Source organism: Rhineura floridana, chromosome 5 (assembly GCF_030035675.1).
Source record: "Rhineura floridana isolate rRhiFlo1 chromosome 5, rRhiFlo1.hap2, whole genome shotgun sequence".
In the NCBI taxonomy this organism is placed as follows: Eukaryota; Metazoa; Chordata; class Lepidosauria; order Squamata; family Rhineuridae; genus Rhineura; species Rhineura floridana.
The window spans coordinates 127,921,532-127,945,962 of record NC_084484.1 but is presented as its reverse complement, the minus strand read 5'-3'; the positions used below and the strand labels follow the sequence as shown (position 1 = coordinate 127,945,962).

The following is a 24,431-nucleotide window of genomic DNA, read 5'->3' as shown; positions in this document are numbered from 1 at the left end:
GTTTCTCTTCTAGCTTATGATCACATTATTGATTGATTAGAGCAGGGTTGTCATGGCCCCGTCAGAGGACTCATCAGACGAGGATGACTCGGGAGTAACAGCAGCAGACCCAGAAGCAGCAGACCCAGAAGGAGAAATGGAGGAAACTCCTAAGAACCCAGCTCCTTCTCCCCCTCAGCTGCAGAGCACCCCAGACACAGCTGAAGCCCTTCAGCCAGACGCAGCCAGTGAACAGGATACTCCCCCATCACCTGCAGAACGTAGACAGCAGAAAGTCAGGCAGAAGAGGGGCAGGACTGTCCACTTAAGGCCAAAACACTGAGGGCTCACACCTGCTGACAAACCTGCTCCTTAAAAGTCAAACCTTGGGTTCAGCTTGTTGATGACTACAATGCCAGGTGTGACTACTGTGTGTCTTCCTATCCCCTGAACCTTGACTTGGACTGATCTCTCGGCAAACTAGACCCAGACCTTCACTGACGTCTCTTCTGGATTTCTGGCTTGGCACGTAAGCTTTGAACGGCCTCTGCCCTTATCTTGCTTCCTCCTTGCTAGCCTGGCAGATTTATAGCCAAGCTGCCAGCTGAGGACTTATGGCCTGGCAATTACCAAGGAATCTCTAGTCCTGCCTGCACCCCCACCAACACTGCTGTCTCAGTGAATTGCTGACAAGGGTTTCCCAATGTGTAAATATTAATCTCCTGGGGTTGATGGGACAGGGCAAGGAGTGAATAAAGACCTAAGGGTTAAAAAAAAGACCTAAGAGTGGAAAAGATGTTTACCAGATATAGTGCAAAAATTTAGTTAGGAACTAAGAGCTTCAGAAATAAAGGGCATGGGCACGTACAGAGTGCACTTCCCTTACCAATGAGGGACCTCTTTATTTAATAACATAATTCTACAATTCAACAGTATTCCTTATTTTTACATTTTGATCCTAGTAGTGGTGATTATTAGTGATTGATGATGATTAATTATTGACTTCATTTACATTCCTAAGAATTTGAGTTGAGGTCAATGACAACTTTATAAATTTATCAAGGGGTCAATCTCAGAAGTTTGGGAAACCCTGGATTAGAACAAGCATTTATAAGATTTCTAAGTAAGTTTCTAAGTAAAGTAAAACTAATTCTAACTGGTTAGTGGGATGCAAAGTGGAAGCAAACTTCTTCAGCGGCCCCCATATTACTAGTGCAACAAACAAGGCTGCTGTTGTAAATATTACCCAAGACTTCATAGCTAAGGCTGTGCCTCACTCTGCCTTGAAATCTTGCCCCAGTTCCTTAATCTCCAAAGTAAGTGAGTATAGTAATTACCAGCATGGTTATGTAAATAATATTTGCATGCATGCATGGCTAAAGTATTCCATTCCATTCAGAAATTGAATTGGGGTGTGGGGTGGTGGGGCAGGGCAGGGCAGGGGGCACCCTACTAGTTGTTGTCTTGGACCCTCAATTTTTAATCTTTTTCTTGCATTAGGTTAATCCAAAACAATATTTAGAAAATTGTATCTGTTTACTTTTTTAATGTTTATCTTGACTAAAAGATACATCAACCAATTCTTAGCTTGTCAAACAAAACAAACGTCTGCCCTCTATGTTTTTTGGCAGAGGCAAATCCTACCGTTAGCTCTTCGCTGGCTGATCTAACTAGAGGGACGAAACTATCAGGGAGCAAGGACGCTGATCCTGTGGGTAAAACCTGTTCGCTTCTCTGCCCATGGATATTCTCTTCCCTGAGATTTTTTTTCCAAATCCGTACTTCCTCTATTGTAGTGGGGAGGGGGGATCAATTTTTAAGTATTTTTTTCATTATAATGGTTGTTTCCAGAGGTTGGAAGAGGAGCGTAACATTGACTCAGGAACTCCATTTTCCATCAGCCCCACCTGCTGGGATTCTTCCCCTTTCCCAGCAATGGTGAACCTTTGTGGCAAGAAAGTTTGTTCCAGAAGCAAATAAGTCCTTGATAGAAGAAGTATTTGACTTGGGGAAATACGTTGCTCGTTTGGATTCTCCAGTTAGGGTCTTAAAGCCTGGATTGAAGTAAATTTGAAACTATGATGGCAGGTGAGCCTGCTATTCTTTGTGAAATCTCAATTGCTTGGGGGGCTAACGGGTGAAGTTTTAAAAGCATTAACGTTTCCTTCCCTGGTTCATTTGTATGTTCCTCATTATTACCCTAATAAATCACTTGTTTGTATTATCGGCTGTAAACACACTAGTCTAGATCAAAGCATTTCCATTAGCCACACCTGGAGGGGGAACAGGTTGATCTGCTAATCAGTTGCAAAATCTCTTTGAAGTTGAATTAAAAACAAACAAACCAGGCACTCAACCTGCTGCCATCAGATTTTACAGTAAAAATGGGTGGTGTTTGACTTAGCAAAGTCTGTCCCCAGTTTCAGAAGAGAGAGTGGAGCTGGAACCAGCAGAACAGTGAGTGTTTCTACTGTCATTACAGTTATCTTACAGTTTTGTGCCAGTGTGTCTGCAAGAGGGAGGCAAAACTGGTAGGAGAGGCCTCAGTGAAAATAGTCAAGCAATGAACTGAAAAGTTGAGACATATTAACTAGGCCCTACCAGTTCTGTTCCTGGATTTACATGCATTTTCCTTCACACCAACCTTTTTTCTTCACCACAACTTTGCGAAGTAGGGTGAAACATAGTGATTGCTCAAAGGTCATACAACAAACTTCATGGCTGTGCAGGAATTTTAAACCAGAACTCTCCAAACCTCAACATGGTATCCACTTTACCACACTGAAACCCTCCTAACTGGTTCATTATAAAGAGGCACAATTATTTACTTAACAGTCTACAGAAAGATCAAAACTGTAGCCCTGCCTCCAGAAGGAATCTCACAGACCCTGAGTCAACATTGCCTATGGCGTACCTTCTATGCTTTTTCAATTGCGTGACAGGAAGGAATGCGACAGCTGTAGTTTTCCCCACTATGAAGTGACAGGAAAAGCTACTGCATATGTTTATAATACCAGTCACAAAGCTTTGGAGGAAGGGTGGGATACAAATTAATTAAATAAATAAATGGGACAAAACCCCTGCCAGGAAAAAGTGGCAGAGTTAGTCCTGAATGAAATTTTGCATAACTCTAGTTTAGCTGGCCTGGACTCTCCTCGCAGGTTAGGAGAAATCCTGTTGCAGGCCTGTGTTTTTACTTAGAGCCCTGCCAGACAGCTACTTAGAGCTCAGTTTATAAATAAGTTAAGCTACCAGCACCTGTGTAAAACCTTGAATTCCTTTCTCATGGTTCAGCAGACAATGCTGATGCTTTTTTCTTGCCTCATTTTCCTAATGGGAAGAATGCTTTTTTTGCTGGGAGCTTGCCTCATGCGTAAGGTGATTTCAGGAAGGTGGCTATGATTTCAATCACCTCATTGAAATCACACGTAAGGTGTGATTTCAATGAGGTGATTGTGGCTGCTTTCACACATGGGGCTGATTACATTAGTTTAATGGATTAAAAAGGTAGCCCTTCTGTCCCAATTTCTAAAATCCCTTTCACACTGTGGTACCTGTTGCGTTAAGGAACAGCAATTTTTTCAGCCAATATACCAGCATTTTGTGCAACGGTCTTTCACATGGCTTGTTTTCGTTCTTCACCCATGTGCACTGTTCCCCACCTTGTAGGAGGTCTAAGATCTCATCCCATTGCCATTCAAGCCCTCTCCCTTTAGGATCTGACTTCTTAAAATTGTTTTAGTTGTATCAAGACAGGGGTGTGTGTGGGAAATGTGCTGCTAATGCCAGAATACCAGTACAACGTTCATCAGGCAAAAACAACAACACAAACCTGTGTGACTAAAGGGCAGGAATGCACTGCATGCTGGGATGCCTGTTACGTGGGCGGCTGCAGCTAGCGAAAAACTCCTGCGATCTTCTGGGTTTCCAGACTTGATAACGGATTATTTCTGGTTTCATTTATCATGGAAATTAGCACTAAACTTCCACTACATTCCACTAGAATTCCAGAGCTAGGCTTGTGTGTCGTGTGAAAGGTCAAAAATAATGCGCAAATTACCAGGTAAGAAATCGTCAGAATAATGGAATAAAGTGCAGTTTGAAAGCAGCCTGTGTCTGCCTGTAAGTATGCTAGCCTGCCATTCGGGGCTTCCTAACTCTGAACCTGACTGAATTGTAGTAGGGATACTATACCAGGGACCCAAAGGTTAGGCAACAGAGCGAGCTTTGCCAACCTGATACCCTTTGGATGTTTTGGGCTACAGCCTCAGCCCCACAAGCTGGCTGGAGGGCACCAGGTTGATAATTGCTGCCATAGGTTTGAAGACCCTGACCTAGTTAGGCCTGTTTCCTTCAGCCATTTTCATCTCCTTTGCTCTCCAACATCTTTGTGTCTTCCTGCCTGCAAACAAGACTCACTTCCTGTGTGAGCTTTTTATATACCCCTTTAGTGCCCTCCTCCATTCCTCAATTTCTCTTTTTTCTCAGTTTCATAATCTGTTGGGAATTACAGAAAGTTCTTTTTTTGCTTGTTATACACGATACTCATTTTTTCTGCAGCAGCCTGTCTCTCCATAGGTTGCTGAAGCAGGTATATTAGGAAACTGATTGTAATTTTATAGAGTAGCCACAACCCAAACATATTCAGTAAATAGTGTTTACTCTTTTGGTAAGATGGAAGACATCTTGTGTTTAGACAACCAAGAAAGAATGAACTTAGACATAGCCTGGGTCTGCTCACATAGCAGAAGGTGTGTGTTCTTTTGAATTAGAAAAATATTGTTTGGTAATAATATTTTAACATAAATTTCAGCAGCTGCAGCATGTGAAAGGGAGATGTTGCTTTAACTTACATGCACATTCACCACCAGCACTTCAGATATTTAATTTCTAGAGTTCCAGCGAAGGCAGCTTAAATCCAGTGAAGCCAACTCCAATGCATGTAGGCACATGCTAACACAATTTTAAAAGGTATCCCTCAAGTCTCCCTAAATACCAAATATAGTAAAACCAGTTAACAAATCCTCCAGGGAAAAAGCTAGTTTAACAAAGTTTTTGGGGTACAGGGGGGACACACACTGACATAGTCAGAATGTGGCTCCTTGTCTACTGGATTGCCGCTGCTGCAGGCAGCTCTCTCATGCATGGCTAAAATGGCACTCCTTCCCAGGTGGTGCAGACACCTCTGCAGTAAACAATGCTTCAGGTGCCATGGAGTACTGTTTAGTGCAGGTGCATCTGCTCGAGTGTGTGGGAGGATGGCACACACACAGAGAGACCAAGCACAGGGTGGCGGCGGCAGCTTCTCTTTGCCTGCCTGCTTGAGTGTACAGAGAGGAGAACTGTGCTCAAAGCTTTAGATTGCTACAGCAAGATGCTACATGATAAAAGAAAAAAGACAAGGCAGGCATCCCTGGATGCATTTTGGAAGACGCTTTCACGTGGTGTGTATGCAAGGCGTACCTGACATGGTTGTTTCATTGCAGACATGCATATTGTTAGTTTTGAATAAAACGTTTGCTGAAATGTGGTGAACTGCTCTTCTTTTTTGTGGTGTAGGAACCTATCCCTATTCTTTCCATATTATTCCTACCTCTGGTACCAAACTTTCTGTTAAAGAAGTAATGTCCACTGTAGGGGCAGTGATTTCCCAGAAAATATAGGAAACAGGACTAGGGAACAGTACTTTCACATATCTCTTAATTTTCTCAGAGTTGCTTGTGAACACTCTGTGTTCCTGTTTGTTTCTGTCACTACAAAGAATGTGAACATTCTAAGCTAGGGTGGCTAACCTGTGAACTGCCCACCCCAATATTGGTTGACTACAACTGTGAGCAGCACCAGCCACCATGGCCAATGGTCAGGAATGATGGAAGTTGTAGACCAATAACCTGGAAGGCCACAGGTTCCCCATCCTTGTTTGAGCCTTCACATTAGGTCAGTCAATAGGATGCAGAGTCAACATTGCCATCAATGCTGTCAGCGAACAGCTTAGTGCATTTCACTAGCCAGTTAGTCTAGGGCTAAATTTTAACTTGCCAGTTGACATGACACATAATGTTTTGTTTAGAATTCTCTTGTTTCTGATAATTTTATGTAATAATGGTGGAATTAAATTAAAATCAACATGCTGCTCTTATCTGTACATGATTTACATGATTGTATTAATAGAAGGACAAATCTTTTGACATAATGATATTAATCTACAGGACAGCTGTCTTTATTATACTAGCTCTGTAATGCAAGCTGTCACATGGTTTTTAATCTCATTAAGTATCACATTTGAGGCCTAAACAAACCTGAGAAGTGGTTTAAGCATTGGAACAAAGGAAGCTGCCTTATACTGTTAGACCAGTGGTCCACCAAGCTCAGTATTGTCTACACTGATTGGCAGCAGCTCTCCAGGGTTTCAGATAGGGAGACACTCCCAAGCTCTGCCTGGAGATGCTAGGGATTGAATCTAGGACCTTCTACATGCAAGGCAGATGCTCAACCACTGAGCTATGGCCCTTTCCAGAGATAGTAACCTGTCTGAGGCTACCTAGTAAGCTTCATAACTGAGTTGCACTTGTCTTTGGATTTCCACATGTACTTTAATGCAAATACAACATTTTACATTACTAGAGTAGAATGACTTTGTTTAATCTTGAGAGGCTGCCACAAAACATATCAAGTATCTGTCCAGATTTTGGGCTCTGGGAAGATAACACCAAGCTAACGCTCCCAATGAAAGGAATTGCTTCAGTTCTCCCTTGTTAGGGCTTACCAAGTATAAATCCAGTTCATTATGATGATAATGATGATGTTACTACACTTAGGCTGCAATCCATGTCTATTCAGCTCCATTGGTTTCAGTGGAACTTACTCACAGGTAAGTGTGTATTGGATTGCAGCCTAAGACATGTACCCTAAGTGCTCTTTGAATGTATTGATACACATGCAGAGTTCCTGCACGTATGGGATATGTAAGCTGAATTTTCCTTTTTTAGTAAATGGGCAGACCTTGATGGTAAGCCAGTCTACAGCAAACAGAAAGATCAACAGTTTACTTTTAATTATTCATGAATTTAGGTACATAACTCTCAGGGTAGGCTTATTAAGATTTTTTTGAAAAATGAAACTGCTAAGTCCAACACAAATTTGATCTTCTTCCTTTACCTCTTATTCCTCTTTTTTAATATACAAAATAGGAAGCTTGTACTTGCACTTCCAAGCCTAACAAAGGCCAACTTTCCCATACTCAGTGTATGAATGTAAATTTTAAAATCCTCTTTATACTTTTTGTTATGCTTATGGATTAGGCTCTTTTGGAAAATAGGCAGCTATTTGAAGCTTCTGAATATATTCTAAATGTACTGTTTTCTTTAGGCAGGACAATTTGCACAGCGGTAAAAATTATAGTTAAAAATACTAACCCTGGGTAGGCATCTATTATACCCATTATCCTAGAAAAATTTCTATGCAAATATTGTCAAAGATTTTTCCATAGCAGGAACATTTTTAAGCCTTTAGAGTTGTTTTGGTCCCTAGGAATATATAAAAATGACTGTCAAAAATGCTGTTTAGTGAAAGTTTAAATAAAAAAGCTATATTGGTAGGAAGTTCGCTTTTCCCCCTTTTAATTGCCTTATACAACACGTCAAAGAGGCTGTAATTTTATTCAGTTGTGCAGCTTGTTTCATAAAGCTTCATTTCTTAGTTGTAATCAATTGTTGAAGAATAAATTGACACCAAAGAATAAAATGTGTGTGCAAACTTGCCAAATCACACTAGAATGGCTTTCCTATCCAATCACCTTTCCGTCAGTGGTGTCGTCCAGATGGTTTGGACTACAACTCCCATTATCCCTGAGTATTAGTCATGCATGCTGAGTCTTAACAATACCTGGAGGGCACCAGATGGAGAAGGTTGTTCTAGTGCTAGGGAAAGGATAGTTTAGAACACGTATCAAATGCCTCAGTCTTACGCGCACACATTAGGGAGTATAACCTAATAACTTAATGGGAAATGACTTCTTAGTAAACATGCATGGGACCAGGCTCCTTGTGGGGCTGCTTTTCTTGGCTATAAAATGGCATTTTTAGCAAATCTGAGTAGTGGTGCAGTTACGTAATTTTAAACTCTGGCTTTAGTGGTGTTACAGAATGTCCCTCTTTAGATGGTAAAGTGTATTACTTCACTTACTTATAAATGTAGTTAGTTGGCGCTGCTGCTTATTCTGTTGAGTAGAACCCTAGATGTCTGACTCAAAAGTCCTGCCCTGACTGCACCTCTAACCAAGAAATGGTGAGATACCAACCATGTCCTCCTGACTTCTCAAGTCTTCTATGCTTTCAATGAAAATAAACAGATTTTTATGGTTTTCACCAATCCTATTGGGGTTTGGGATGTTAGAAGCATGTAGTGCTTCCCTCATCACACCTTGTACATTTGTTGTTGTTGTTATGTGCCTTCAAGTCGATTATGACTTATGGCGACCCTATGAATCAGTGACCTCCAAAAGCATCTGTCATGAACCATCCTGTCCAGATCTTGTAAGTTCAGGTCTGTGGCTTCCTTTATGCAATCAATCCATCTCTTGTTTGGCCTTCCTCTTTTTCTACTCCCTTCTGTTTTTCCCAGCATTATTGTCTTTCCTAGTGAATCAGGTCTTCTCATGATGTGTCCAAAGTATGATAACCTCAGTTTCATCATTTTGGCTTCTAGTGACAGTTCTGGTTTAATTTGTTCTAACACCCAATTGTTTGTCTTTTTCGTAGTCCATGGTATGTGCAAAGCTCTCCTCCAACACCACATTTCAAATGAGTTGATTTTTCTCTTATCCGCTTTTTTCACTGTCCAACTTTAACATCCATACATAGAGATCGGGAATACCGTGGTCTGAATGATCCTGACTTTAGTGTTCAGTGATAATCTTTGCATTTGAGGACCTTTTCTAGTTCTCTCATAGCTGCACTCCCCAGTCCTAGCCTTCTTCTGATTTCTTGACTATGGTCTCCATTTTGGTTAATGACTGTGCCGAGGTATTGATAATCCCTGACAAGTACAATGTCCTCATTGTCAACTGTAAAGTTACATAAATCTTCTGTTGTCCTTACGTGAGTCTTTTTGATGTTCAGCTGTAGTCCTGCTTTTGTGGTTTCCTCTTTAACTTTCATCAGCATTCGTTTCAAATCATTACTGGTTTCTGCTAGTCATTCATTCATTGGCGATCACTCGTGGCTGAGTAAGATTGTCTTCCAAGATAAGGTCTTTAACGGTGGGTCCGTAAGTGACTATGGAGGCTAATTCTGGATCCACACAGCCTCCTACAGTGAGAACATAGGTTTCCAGATGGAAGATGGTCACGATGAGGATTTGCTTGATGTGCCTTCCACTTAGCTCGTTTGTCCCTTTCACCCTGTACTCGTGCTTCTTCAAAGTCCATAGCACCCTTGATAATGGCCGACCTCCAATTGGGACACTCATGGGCCAAGGCTTCCCAGTTCTCAATGCTTATGTTGCATTTTTTTAGATTAGCTTTGAGAACATCTTTAAACCTCTTTTGCTGTCCAATGATATTCCTTTTTCCATCCTTAAGTTGGGAGTAAAGTAGCTGCTTTTGAAGACGGTGTTCAGGCATTCGAACAACATGGCCGGTCCAGCAAAGTTGATGTTGGAGGATCATTGTTTCAACACTGGTGGTTTTTGCTTCTTCCAATACGCTAATATTAGTCCGCCTATCTTTCCAAGTAATTTGCAGAATTTTCCAAAGGCAGTGTTGCTGGAATCTTTCGAGAAGTTGGGAGTGGCATTTATAGATGGTCCATGTTTCACAGGTGTACAGTAAGGTGGGTAGTAGAATGGCTTTGTAAATAAGCATTTTGGTCTCTCTGTGAATATCCCAATCCTTGAACACTCTACGCTTCATTCGGGAGAATGCGGCACTCGCAGAGCTCCCACGATGCTGAATTTCAGCATCGATGTCAGCTTTTACAGAGAGATGGCTGCCAAGATAAGAAAAGTGATAGACATTCTCCAGTGTCGCACCATTAAGCTGGATTGATGGTGCTATAGAGGGATTGGTTCGCACTTGCTGATGCACTTTGGGTTCTTTGATGTTAATCAAGAGCCCAAGCTTTTCATATGCTTCTGCAAAGACATTGAGGATAGTTTGAAGATCTTCCTCTGAATGTGCGGAAACTATGTTATCATCGGCATATTGTTCTATGACAGAGGTTGTAATTACCTTACTTTTTGCTTTCAACCTACTGAGATTAAAAAGCTTTCCATTTGTTCGATATGCGATTTCCACACCAGTGGGGTTTCCCCTCAACAAGGTGTAGAATCATGGCGATGAAAGTAGCAAATAAGGTCGGAGCAATGACACCTCCCTGTTTGACACCTGATCCCACTTTGAATGGATCACTTTGAGAGCCATTGTTGTCCAAAATTGTTGCCGTCATGTTGTCATGGAGAAGTCGCAAAACATTCACAAATTTATCAGGGCATCCAATTTTCAGAAGGATGGTCCAGAGAACAGTTTGATTTACAGTATCAAAGGCCTTAGTCAGACCAATAAAAGCCATATACAGAGGTCGGTGTTGCTCCCTGCATTTTTCTTGAAGCTGTCGTACAGTGAAGATCATGTCCACTGTCCCCCTGGGATTGTGGAAACCATTTTGGGATTCAGGCAGGATGTCTTCTGAGATAGGTAGGAGGCGATTTGTGAGGATCCTTGCAAGGATTTTACCTGCAGTAGCAAGAAGAGAGATGCCTCGGTAGTTCCCACAATCTGTTCTATCACCTTCTTGAAAAGAGTGATAATTATGGCATCCCTAAAGTCTTCCGGAATGTCCTCCCTCATCCAGATTTTTTTGATGAGCTTATGAAGTTATTGTGTAAATTCAGGCCCACCTTCTTTAAAGACTTCAGCAGGAATCCCATCAGGTCCACTAGCTTTGTTATTCTTCATTTGATTAATGGCTTTACTGACTTCATCCAAATTAGGGGATACTGCAAGCTCATCTCTAATTTGTTGTTGTGGGATTTGCGAGAAGACCTCATCAGCCACAATAAGAGTTATGATTAAGGAGGTCGTGGTAATGCTCTTTCCAGCGCAGTGCAATAGACTCTTTGTCCTTTAGAAGTTTGGTACCATCTATTGAACGTAAGGGATTTGTACCATAATTTGTTGGTCCATAGATGGCCTTTATGGGATTAAAAAAGCCCCATGCATCATGAGCATCTGCAAAAAGCTGGATTTCTTGAGCTTTCTTTATCCACCAGGCGTTCTTAAGTTCTCTAGTTCTTCTTTGGATCTCAGCCTTTGCACTGGCATAGATTTTTTTCTTAGCAGCACAGTTACTGTCTTTTTGCTATATCTGGAAGGCTTTCCTTTTCTTGTCAATGATATGTTCAATCTCACTATCATTCTCATCAAACCAGTCCTCATGTTTCTTAGTTTGGTATCCAATAGTTTGTTTGCATGCTGCAATAATGGAAGTCTTTAGTTGTTCCTCAACATAGGCTCCAGGGAATAAAACCAAGGCATAAAAGGAACATCCATGCCCTTCAAGATCCTATTAAGCGAGCTTGCTTTCAAACAACTCTCAAGAAACATCTACCTACGGAACTCCCTGAAAACATAGAGGTTTTTGCTCAGTATCATCTGCATATCTTGAATTATTGATATTACTCCCTCCAATTTTCATACCTCCTTCATCTTGGTCCAATCCTGCTTTCCATATGATATGTTCTGCATATATATTAAACAAATAGGGTGAAAAAATACACCCCTTTCTCACACCCCCTCCGATGGGGAACCAATCGGTTTCTCCATATTCTGTCCTTACAGTAGCCTCTTGTGCGGAGTATAGGTTGTGCATCAGGACAATCAGATGCTGTGGCACCCCCATTTCTTTTAAAGCATTCCATAGTTTTTCAAGATCTACACAGTCAAAGGCTTTGCTGTAATCTATAAAGCACAGATTTTCTTCTGAAATTCCTTGGTCTGTTCCATTATCCAACGTATGTTTGCGATATGATCTCTGGTGCCACTTCCCTTTCTAAATCAAGCTTGGACATCTGGCACTTCTTGCTCCATATATGGTAAGAGCCTTTGTTGTAGAATCTTGAGCATTACTTTACTTGCATGGGATATTAAGGCAATAGTTTGATAATTACTGCATTCCTTGGGATCCCCTTTCTTTGGAATTGGGATGTATATATGGAACACTTCCATTCTGTGGGCCATTGTTTAGTTTTCCATATTTCTTGACAGATTTTTGTCAAAATTTGGACAGATTCAGTCTCAGTAGCTTGTAGTAGTTCTATTGGTATGCCGTCTATTCCTGGTGATTTTTTTCTTCCAGGTATTTTAAGAGCAGCTTTCACCTCACATTCTAAAATTTCTGGTTCTTCATCATATCGTTCCTCCATGAATGAATCTGTCATCCTGGCATCTGTTTTATATATTTCTTCAGTGTATTGCTTCCATCTTCCTTTCATTTCATCTCGGTCAGTCAGTGTGCTTCCCTGTTGATTATTCAGCAACCCTACTCTTGGTTTAAATTTCCCTTTCATTTCTCTAATCTTTTGGAATAGGGCTCTTGTTCTTCCCTTTTTGTTGTCCTCTTCTATTTCTATACAGTAACTATTGTAATAGTTCTCGTTGTCCCTAAGTAGTAGTTGCTGTATTGTTGCTTTTAGTTTCCTTCTCTCTTTAACCATTTTACGAGTTTCTTCTGTCATCCATTGAGGTCTTTCTTTTTATCTAGAGGTATTGTCTTTTTGCATTCTTCCCTGGTAATGTCTCTGACTTCAGTCCATAGTTCTTCTGTTTCTCTGTCAACTAATTTGAAAGTCTCAAACCTGTTCCTTATTTGATCTTTATATTCTTGTGGGATGTTATTTAAATTGTATTTTGGCATTATGATTGCTTTGCTGGTCTTCTTTAGCTTTACTCTGATTTTCGATACGACCAGTTCATGATCTGTACCTCAGTCTGCTCCTGGTCTTGTTTTTGCAGAAAGTATGGAACTTCTCCATCTTCTGCTACCAATTATATAATCAATTTGATTCCTATATTGACCATTGGGTGATGTCCATGTGTATGGTCATCTTTATGGTTGCTCAAAAAATGTGTTTGCAAGAAACAAATGATTGGCTTCACAGAATTCAAAAAGTCTTTCTCCTGCTTCAATTTCTGTCTCCTAGGCCCCATTTCCCCACAATTCCTAGTTCTTCTCTGTTCACTACTTTTGCATTCCAGTCCCCCATGATTATCAGCACAGCTTGTTTTGATGTGTGATCAATTTCTTGCTGTACGTCTGCATAAAATCTCTCCAATTCCTCTTCTTCTGCATTTGCCATTGGAGCATAGACTTGAATGATGGTTATGTTAATAGGTTTCCCGTTTAATTTCATTGATATCACGCGCTCAGACCTTGCATTGTAGCTCCTAATTGCTTTTGCTACGTCATTTCTCACTGTTAAAGCAGCCCCATTTCTTCTTAATTTCTCATTTTCTGCATAAAATATTTTGTAGTTGCCTGACTGAAAATGTCCCATTCCTGTCCATTTTAATTTACTCACACCAAGTATTGTAATGTTCCATTTCTTGCTTGACAATTTCTAACTTTCCTTGGTTCATACTTCTCACATTCCATGTTCCTATTGTGTGCATTGTACAACTCCATACTCTCCTTTTGCATCTGTGTGTGTCAGCCTCTGGGCTTTCTTTCTGCTTTGACCCAGGTGCATCATTAGTCACAGTGCTACTCGTACTTGTCCTTTGTTCTTCCCCAGTAGCTTGGTGAGTGCCTTCTGACCTGGGGGTCTCATCTTCTAGCACTATCTCGTGTTGCATTTTGGATACTCTGTTCATAGGATTTTCGTGGTAAGATATATTCAGAGGTGGTTTACCATTGCTTTCCTCTGAGTCTGGATGCATCTTAGTCTGGTGTTTCAGCTTTGACCATTCTGCCATGGGTGCCCCTGCTAGGAGTCTATCCTCTTGGTTTAGACTTCTGATGGCATTGCTGTCAGCTTCTTCAGCACTCTCAAACCCCACATCACGTTAAGGTGTACATCCTAGAGGGGGCCTTGTACATTAGGATAAGGAATAGGATAGAAGATTAATTGCACCAAACCCAATAGTCCAGGATGTGTTTTGCCTTTTTACTTGTGGAGGTAAACCTCCTATAACTGGATAGCTTGTGTGCTCATAATTCTTCTAAATCCAGTTGCGTTGCCTTAAATTTTCCAGATCAATACCTTTGTGATTTGGTTCACTAATTATGACACATTTTATTATTCAAACAGCATACATGGGCTTCTAACAAACTTTCCCTGAAGAATAAGCAAATCAGAAACTTAGTACAGATATTAGACTTTACGGACATCTAATGCTACTATTGAACTCTCATTTCTACTTTGAGAAATATTAGGAACATAATGTATTATCTGCAGAGGCTTACCGTTCAAAATAAATTGGTGAGGACAAAACTCAATACTCTTGGGTCTTTCAAAACTGAACTTTATTTTTCTCCATACAGCAATTAGACCCTTTTTCAAAGTTTCATGAAATACCAAAAACTATGTTGGATGAATAATGCAAATAATTGTTTGCACTTTTACTTGGAATTTAATTGCCTTTTGAGTTCAACCTAGTTTGTGTATTTCTTTGTTCATACTAATCTATGCAATATTGTAAATGTTCTTTGTAGAGCTGCTTCCTATGACAGAGCAGAGACTTTCTGTGTTGAACAGTTGCATAACAGGTGAAAGAAATTACGCTTTTCCCATTACGATCCAATCTTAACTATCTTTATAAGAACATAAGATGATCTCTGCAGGATCAGAACAAAAACCCATCTAATTTAGCAACCTATTCTCACACTGTCCAGATGGATGTCTTTGGGAAATTCACAAGCAGGACATAAGCGCAACAGCACTTTCCCCATTTGTGCCCCCCCACCCCTGTCCAGCAACTGATACTTAAGTGCATAATTTTTGTAAACCCCTTTTAAAGCCATCCAAGTTGGTGGCCATTACCACATCTTGTCGAACCAAATCTCATAGTTTAACTGCATGCTGTGTGAAGTACTTCCTTCTGTCTGTCCTGAATCTTCCGTGTTGAGCTGCATTTGATGAGCTTGGGATCCAGTTTTATGACAGAAGAAATAAATATCTCTTTATCTACTTTCTCCTTTCCATTCATCGTTTTATTGCACACCAATCTTCATGTTACACACCTCTATCATGATCCCTCCGTACCTGCCTTTTTTCTAAGCTTAAAAAAGCTCCAAATGATGCAGTCTTTACTCATAGGAGAGTTTTTCCATTCCTGCAATCATTTTTGTTGCCCTTTTCTGAACCATTTCCAGCTCTACAGTATCCTTACTGAGGCACAGTGACAGTATTCCAAATGCAGTCCCATCGTGGATTTTTATAACAGTATTAGGATATTGGCAGTTTTATACCATAAACTACTTGGAGGTATTTTCTTCTAGTAAGCAGTGTGTACATTTTGTTAAATAAAATACATTTTCAGTTTTTTCCTAAACGATGCTTAACATGGAATTAGCTTTTTTCATAGCTGCCATACACTGGGTCAGTATTTTCGTAGAGCTATCCACCATGGCCCCAAGAGCTCTCTCCTGGTCAGTTACCACCAGTTTAGGCCCCATAAGAATATATATGAAGTAGGGATGGGGGAGAAATCCACAAAATTCAGACTTAATACAGGATTTCAACTCAATGTGACAGTCCACTGTCTTTTCGGACCAGCACTGATTTGTGGCAGGCTGTGGATGCCATCAGCTCATTTCCTCCCCCCCTGAATTTTACGGAATTACCTTTGTAATTGTATTTCCTCTAAGTTGATGCATTCTTAACAGCTGTCTAGGTGAGAACAATCATCCTTAACCTTTCAAATTTTCTATTTGTTTTGTTAATTCTCAGAAATGGCCATTAGCATTAATGTTAATTTTTTTCTTAGTCTGAGTCTGTTCTCTAATTCTTCTGCCCCTTAAATAATGTTTAGGTTAAGTAATCATTTCCATCATTATTGAGAATCAAATGAAACAAAATGTAGTTTTCTCCATCTACCCAATTATGTTAATGCAATGCAATGTTTTTCATTTTCATCTATGATTTTTTCTTCTAAGTGACAACAACTTCATGGATACAGCGTACAGCACAGCAGACCCTTTGCTTGGGTGTTCTGTAGGTCGGGACCTTAAATAATGCTTTCTTGCAGAGTGTGCATGTGCGGATTGCAGTGTCTTGTTGTGATGCTATTTTACACACACAAATGAAAAAATTGACTGCTTCTCCTTGCTATACTGTATATGAATTGCTCAGGTCTGCCCATTATGCCAATTACAAAAATAATTATGGCCCAGTTCACACGTTACAGTCAATGAGTGTACAGTCTGTGTACCTGGGTACACAAGTAGTTGGGCTGTACACTCGTACAGTTATTCACATGTAACATTCAATGAGTGTACTGTCTCCGTTATATACACATTTGCTGCCAGGGAAAAAAAATCGCTTCAATGGCACTTATTAAATGCGCCATTGAAGCAATTCCCTTTTACTGGCAACAAGGCAAGGCATGCTGGGTCTGTTATACTTCCTGAAACTGTTTCCTGTCAAGGGGTACATTCAATAGAAAGAGTTTTGGCAGAAACAGGAATGTAGTTTTACTCTTTTCATTTTTCCTCCAGATTCTTAAATTTTTTAAATCAAAACACCAACTTTTAAAAAGAAAATAGTAACCTGTAACTATCATAATTAATAGTTATTAAAATATTGCATTTTTCATTGCCTGTTATTAATGTATGGTTTTTGATGTAGGCTTTCACGGAACAATCCTATACAGTCCTATACAGTCCTATAGAGACCAATAGGACTTACTCATAGATAAATCTGTGACCTAATATATTGAATATTTATATATAAAAATATTTTGAGGAGGAGGGACTGCAACCAAAACAGCTGCTTAAAAGAGTATGAACTGAAACGATTCCTCCAACATGGTACACCTGATACTTTCTTGAGGACATCATGCGTTTCAGTACACAAAACTATACTCAAAATATAACAACAACAAATTTATTATGATCATAGACCAGAAAAACTCAAAATATAAATGTGGGTAAAATTTCCAGCCTGCTGCTCCCACTGTAACATACTCTGTCCCCTGGAAAGCCTTTTCTGGTATGTGGGAAACAGGAAAGCTCTGGGCTGTGGTTTTTATGGTTTTTCAGTGGAAATGTTTGTAGCTGAGTATCAAAAAGTGATAATCAGTATCTCTTTTTATGATCTATGCCAGTGGTTCCTAACCTTTATGAGTATGGGATGCCCTTTATAAGCTCAAAAGTGTTTTGTGACTCCCTCTGTCCAGGAAGGCAGCTTGGCTGCCACGAAGGAAGGGGGAAAGCAGCCTTTCTTCTTTTTGCTTCACAAAAAGCCCTCTCGTTCTGAATAAGGGCGTCGTCAGCAGTGGCAGTGTGAGGAGATGGGAATCAGTGGTACTAATTCCCTCTTTCTGGTAGCTCAACCCTCAGCCTCCTTTGGTGACTGCCATGTATTTTATAGGCGATGCCTGACTTTGGTGTGCCTGAAAGATGCTCTAGCACTTCAGCAAAAGTCCTCCCTTCTCATTTGGAACAAGGAGGAGGTGTCATCTGCAGAAGCAGTGGGGAGCAGACAGTGTCCAGGGAGTGAAGACTTTTAAAAAATATTAATAAATAATTAATTTCTTTACTGTTCACAGCCCTCTCTGGATTACTTCACATCCCCCAGGTTGGGAACCACTGATCTATGTCATAATGTTTAGCTTTTGGATAGCATTTTAAATGCAGGGTGGGCAGAAAGTAGATCAAAATGTATTGGTGTATCTCAGGATGACTCGCAGAAGATCAGTGAGGATTTCAGACTCCTGTTTCACAATGAAAACAAGCAAATGACCACCCCACCATTATACTGCTGAAAAGAAGTGTGTGTGTGGGTAATCAGGAGTTGGATTTTTGTGTGGAAATATAGTGAGCTCAGTTCAATTTTGGAACTCAAAACAAATTCCTGGGTTAAGAATTATTTACCTCTAGGTGCATATATTTTGTGGGTTGCTCTGGTTGGTGGATCTTGGGTTTTTGTAATAATAGTAATAAAAAAACAATACCAAAAACATGAAGTCTAACCATCCTGATATAGAGTATTAGATCCTGATCTTGTCTAACCATGAAATCTAACCATCCTGATCTAGAGTATTTGCTACCCTGGGCTCCTGCTGGGAGGAAGGGCAGGATATAAGTCAAACAATTAATACATACACACATACAACCCTACAAGGCAGGTTTGTGTTAGCATAAAACTATGTGATGCAGCTACTTCTGACAGCAATTTCAAATGGAGGCAGCCATTATCATGCATTTGACCATCAGGTGTGTCTAATTTTTTTTTTTATAATAATTTTTTATTCAATTTTTTATAAAAACAAATACAAATACAACAAAAACAATACAACAAAAAGAAATAAAATAAAAAGAAAAACTTGTCTTCCGATTTGTTACAGATCAGCTATAAGTATATAATATATATCAAACCTGTCTCCTAGAACATACGAAATTCACTTTTTTCCTAAGTCTATCTTAATTAATCGTCAAATCCCATTATCATCATTTCATTTTTTTCTTTCAACAAAAAGTCCAAAAGAGGCTTCCATTCCTTAAGAAATGTATCTGTCATTTTTTCTCTAATAAGACATGTCAATTTGTCCATCTCAACTAAGTCCATTAATTTCAATAGCCATTCTTCCATTGTTGGTATCGATTCCATTTTCCACTTTTGTGCATATAGTAATCTTGCTGCCGTGATCATATATAATATTATTCTTCCATATTTCTTTTCCTTTTGTTTATCCATAAAACCCAATAAAAAAAATTCTGGTTTTGACTGAATATTTATCTTTAAGATTTTTTGCGTCATCCTACCTATCTGTGCCCAAAATAATTTTGCCTGTTTACACAACCACCACATATGATAAAAAGATCCTTGTTGTTTACATTTCCAACATACATTAGAAACATTACTATACATTTTTGACAACTTTTCTGGAGTCATATACCAACGATACATCATTTTATAAAAAATTTCTTTAAGATTATAGCATAATGTAAATTTCAAACCTTTTTTCCACATATTTTCCCATTGATCCATTTGTATATTATAACCAAAATTTTTTGCCCACTTAACCATACACTCTTTTACTTGTTCTTCTTCCATGTCCATTTTTAATAAAAATTTATACATTTTTGCAATTATGCATTCATCATTTGTACACAAACCTATTTCAAAATCAGATTTATTTATTTCAAACCCATACATTTTCTTGTCCATTTTAAATCTTTCTAACAATTGTAAATAGGCAAACCATTGTGAACTATATCCTTCCTTTATTAGTTGTTCTCTCTCTTTCATTATATATTCACCATGCACATTTTCTAATAGTTCTTGGTAAGTTAACCATTTCTCTTTTCCAGCCATTTCTCTTCTATAAAATGCTTCTTGACTTGAAACACATAGTGGTATTTTCAAAAAAACCCCTTGTTTTGTATTTATTCCATATATTCAACAAAGGACGTCTTATAAAATGATTATTAAAATCCACATTAACTTTTACTTTATCATACCATAGATATCCATGCCATCCCCACTTCAGGTTGTGACCCTCCAAATCCAATAATCTTTTATTCCTCAATAGAATCCATTCCTTTATCCAGACTAAGCAACAAGCAGCAAAATAAAGTCTCAAATTTGGTAATCCCAGCCCTCCTCTTTCTTTGGCGTCTTGTAATAATTTAAATTTAACTCTTGGTTTTTTCCCCTGCCAAACAAATTTAGAAATATCTTTTTGCCATTGTTTAAAAGGTAGATCAGAGGATATGACAGGTATTGTTTGAAATAGAAACATCATTCTCGGCAATACATTCATTTTTATTACAGATATTCTACCCATTAATGACAACTGTAATTTATCCCATTTTAACAAATCTTTCTTAATCTCTGTCCATAGTTTTTCATAATTATTATGAAACAACTTTGAATTTTTATTTGTCATAATGATACCTAAATATTTCACCTTTTCTTCTGTTTTAAAATCTATCTTCTCCATTAACTCATTTTGATCTCTTAAAGATAATTTTTTCACCAGCATCTTCGTTTTTTGATTATTGATCTTAAATCCTGCTAATGGTCCAAATTCTTCTAATTTATCCATCAATACTTTGATTCCTTCCAAGGGATTTTCTAATACAATTATCAAGTCATCAGCAAATGCTCTCAATTTATATTCCTCTTTTTTATCTTTATTCCCGAAATCCTTTTGTCTTGCCTTATGTCTCTAAGCAGCACTTCTAAAACCAGAATAAATAGAAGGGGGGACAATGGACATCCCTGTCTTGTACCCTTTTGTATTTCACATGAGTCCGTTAAATCCCCATTGACAATTATCTGTGCCTTCTGTGATGTATAAATCGATCTGATCCATTTTATAAAATTATCTCCAAAGTCCATTTGCTCTAGAACCTTAAACATAAATTTCCAATTCAAATTATCAAATGCTTTCTCAGCATCCAAGAAAATCAAAGCAGCTTGTATGTCATTTTGTTCTAGATATTCCAACACATTCAAAACATTCCTGACGTTATCACGTAATTGTCTTTTAGGTAAAAACCCCGCTTGATCTTCCTGAATAAATTGTTGCAATATTATTTTCATTCTTTCAGCCAAAATCATTGTAAACATTTTATAGTCATTATTCAGTAAAGATATTGGCCGATAATTTTTTCTTTTAGTTAAATCCTGCTCCTCTTTAGGTATTAATGTTATATTGGCATTTTTCCAACTATCCGGTATCTTCCCCTCTTGTAAAATAGAATTCATTGTATACTGTAAAGGTAGTAAAAGTTCCTCCTCCAAGCATTTGTAATACATTGCTGATAGTCCATCCGGTCCTGGCGCCTTTCCTAATTTAATTTTACTTATAGCCTCAGATATTTCTCTTGACGTAATAGGACCATTAATAGCTTGTCTCTGAAGATCTGTAATTTTGGGCAAATTCTGTTTGGATATATACTCTTCTATTTTTCTGAGGGAATTTCCTGACACTTGTACAAAGTTGAATAATATTGATGGAAAACCCTTTGGATTTTTAGATTGTCTGTCAGCATCTCATCTCCTTCTTGTATCTTTAAATAAGATTTTTTTTGTCGTTCTTTTCTTAATTTATATGCTAGCAATTTCCCCGGTTTATTTGCAAATTCAAAAGTCCTTTGTTTAGCAAAATTTAATTTCCTTTCAATTTCTCTAACTGTCGACATTGACACTTGTTTCTGTAACATTTTAATTTGATTTACAGTAGAAGCTTTAGTTGGATTCTTTTTCAATTCTTCCTCTTTTTGTTTTATTTCTTCCAAGATCAATTGCATTTTCTGTTGTTTCTTCTTTTTTAATTCAGAATTACATTTAATAAAATATCCCCTCATAAATGCTTTACTTGTATCCCAAACAATATTTTCATCTGTTCCTTTATGTAAATTGTGTTCAAAAAACTCTTTTAATTTCTTCTTATGTTCCTGCACTATTTTATCATTCTGTAATAAAGATTCATTTAGTCTCCATCTAAATCCAAGATTTTTTTTTTTTAAGTCAATATCACTGGATTATGATCCGAAAAGGTTTTTGGTAACACATCCATCTTGGAAATATCTTTCACTAAATTTTTAGACATCCAAATCATATCAATCCTCGAAAATGTTTTATGTCTTTCTGAAAAGTAAGTAAATTCCTTTGCATTGTCATTTATATATCTCCAAGCATCCACCAATTCTAAATTTTCCATCAATTCGAAACAGATCTTCGGCAATTTCCCTGTGTCTCTTTAATATTTTTCTCAGAAAGTCTATCCATTTTTGGTGAAATTACTCCATTCCAATCACCCATGACACACCAATGATCATATGCAAACTCTGATAGTTTTTCCATAAGTCCAGTACAAAACCTTGTTTTATCTTCATTAGGAGCATAAATGCCCACTATCAAAATTTTTGTACCCTGAATGGTGATTTCAACTCCCACAAATCTGCCACTATCATCCAATAATATCAATTTAGGAGACAATTGTGAATTAATATAAAGAACCACACCATTTTTTTGAATCCTGCCGAAATAAATTCTTCACCCAAATTTTTACAAATTAAATATTTAGAATCTTTCTTCTTAATATGAGTTTCTTGTAAACAAATTATATCCAATTTTAATTTTTTCAAATAAGGAAATACTTTATTTCTCTTCTGCGACGAATTACCTCCATTTATATTCCAAGTTAGATATTTGTAATCCATTTTTAAGCATGTATTTTAGAAAAGTCTGTGCCTGTTGCTCCCTTTGATCCATCATCATCCTTTTCTTCCTCTACCTGTTTCTGTTGACTTTGTTTCCCAGAAATTATATCCATATCTTTGAGTTTATCTTCTTCCATGTCTTTTGAAGCTTTTCTCAAGAAATCCCTTGCTTTTTGAACAGTATTTAATCGATACTTCTGTTGTCTAAATGTAAAAATCACTCCCTCTGGAACATCCCATCTAAATTGAATTTTACATTGTTTAAGTTTTTCTGTGAAGAAAGCGTAATCTTTTCTCTTACGTAAAAGCCTAACAGGAATTTCCTTCATCACCTGTATTTCTTTACCGTCAATTTTGAAGACATTGTTAAAATGATGTTGCAAAACCATATCTCTGGTCCTCTTTTTTAAAAAATAAACAAGCACATCTCTTGGGATTTTTTTTATTGTTGCATATCTGGAATTAATTCTATAAACTTTGTCTATTTCAAATTCCATCCGATCTTCGTTCCTGTCGAAGGATTTTGCCAAAACATTAACAATTTTCTCTCTGATATCTTCACCTGTTTCCTCAGGAATTGCACGGAATCTCAAGCAATGTTCTTTATCTCTAAGTTCCATAACAGCAATATAGTCCAAATTTTTTTCCAATTCCATATTTGTAATATCTATTCTATTCCCTAAGGTTTGCACCTTATATGTAACATTTTTTACATCCTGTGTTAATTGCCCAATGTTATTTTTAATCTCACCCACTTCTGTTTTAATATGATCTTGTAAATCTTTAAAATCCTTTTTCATATTGCAAAATTCATCTTTAAGTTGTTGTCTGTCCTGTTTCATCTCTTGTTTAAAATCACTAAATCCCTCCATAATTTTCTGGAACATGTCCATCCCTTCCTGTGTATCAATTGAAACTCTTCGCTCCAAAACTTTGGCTGTTTTCCTAGTTGTCATTCTTGGGAAAAAAAAAACCTTTTCTATTATTAGCCAATGTAGAGGCAAACAGTTTCTTTTCTCCCAGCAACAAAAAAGTTAATATTCCAGGCCTGTTTAACCAACACAGTTCTTATCTCCAGCACATTCAGGAATGTAAAACAATTCCAGTTCTCAGCATCCAGCAGTTAGTAAGATACACGAACAGCAGATTCGTTCAAAAAAAATTTTTAATCCAAAATAAAAAAAAATATTCTCAGATATATTTCCTTCAAATAATCAAATCATCTTATCTAATAAGTTGCCTCTTATCCCTTTAAACTTTGTAATTCCAGCTTTAAGCCAGCTTTTTGTCATAAAAAATAAAGCAAGTTCTTTGAATTGCTCTCTTCTTCCTTAGCTTTGTATAATACGAAAAAAGTGTGACTCACCCAAGTTTCTGAGTTGCCGATTCGTAAACAAGTCTCTTTTACGATAGTAATTTAAGTTAGTTGATAAGATTTAGACAGAAGGAGGCTAGCTCGTTAAAAACATTTTTAAAAGAGAAAGAAAAAAAGTCTCGCTTACTTTCAGCACAGCCTGTTGGAAATCCAGACTCAGTCTTCCGCTGCTAGAAAAGCCTTCTTATCTCAGGGGGATTCCTGATCAAATCTAGCAATCTACAGCTCAACGGAGTTCCGTGGATAATCTCTTCGGTTCCCCTTTTATCTTGGAGAACATTTACGCCAGTCAAAAATTCCTCTTGACTGGCTTTTAACTGAAATAAGCTTCCTCTGAGATAGAGCTCACTCAGAGACAATCACCAGCCAGCACTCCTTCCGGGAAGTCCCAGGTGTGTCTAATTTTGATGCATGACACTTGACATAGAATGTAAGAGCTGCACAGAGATGAGCAAATCCACATGTTTTCTTCTTCTCAGTTTCTGGATACACAGGAGAAAGGTGACATTGCTTTTTTGAGAATGCCTTCTTTGGCAATGTTTTGAAGAGTCTTCCCTCTGCTATTGTAGTTTCATTCTTGCAAGCACTTCTTTGAACCATGCTACAAAAACCCTGCAAGATAGCTCTGTGCTCATACAAATGATTTCATGCAGGGATGGGCAGAAGATGGACTGTAATCTATTGGT

At 38.2% G+C, this 24,431-nt stretch overlaps 1 protein-coding gene across 1 annotated transcript in view; it reads left to right on the top strand.

Moving 5' to 3' along the window:
* The first annotated feature begins 442 nt into the window (after window positions 1-442).
* EPHA6 (EPH receptor A6) overlaps window positions 443-24,431 on the top strand; it is a 786,690-nt gene continuing 762,701 nt past the window's right edge. Inside the window, exon 1 of the mRNA XM_061628042.1 lies at window positions 443-508. The gene's annotated coding sequence lies outside the window, so the exon portion shown is untranslated. The remainder of the gene's footprint in view (window positions 509-24,431) is intronic.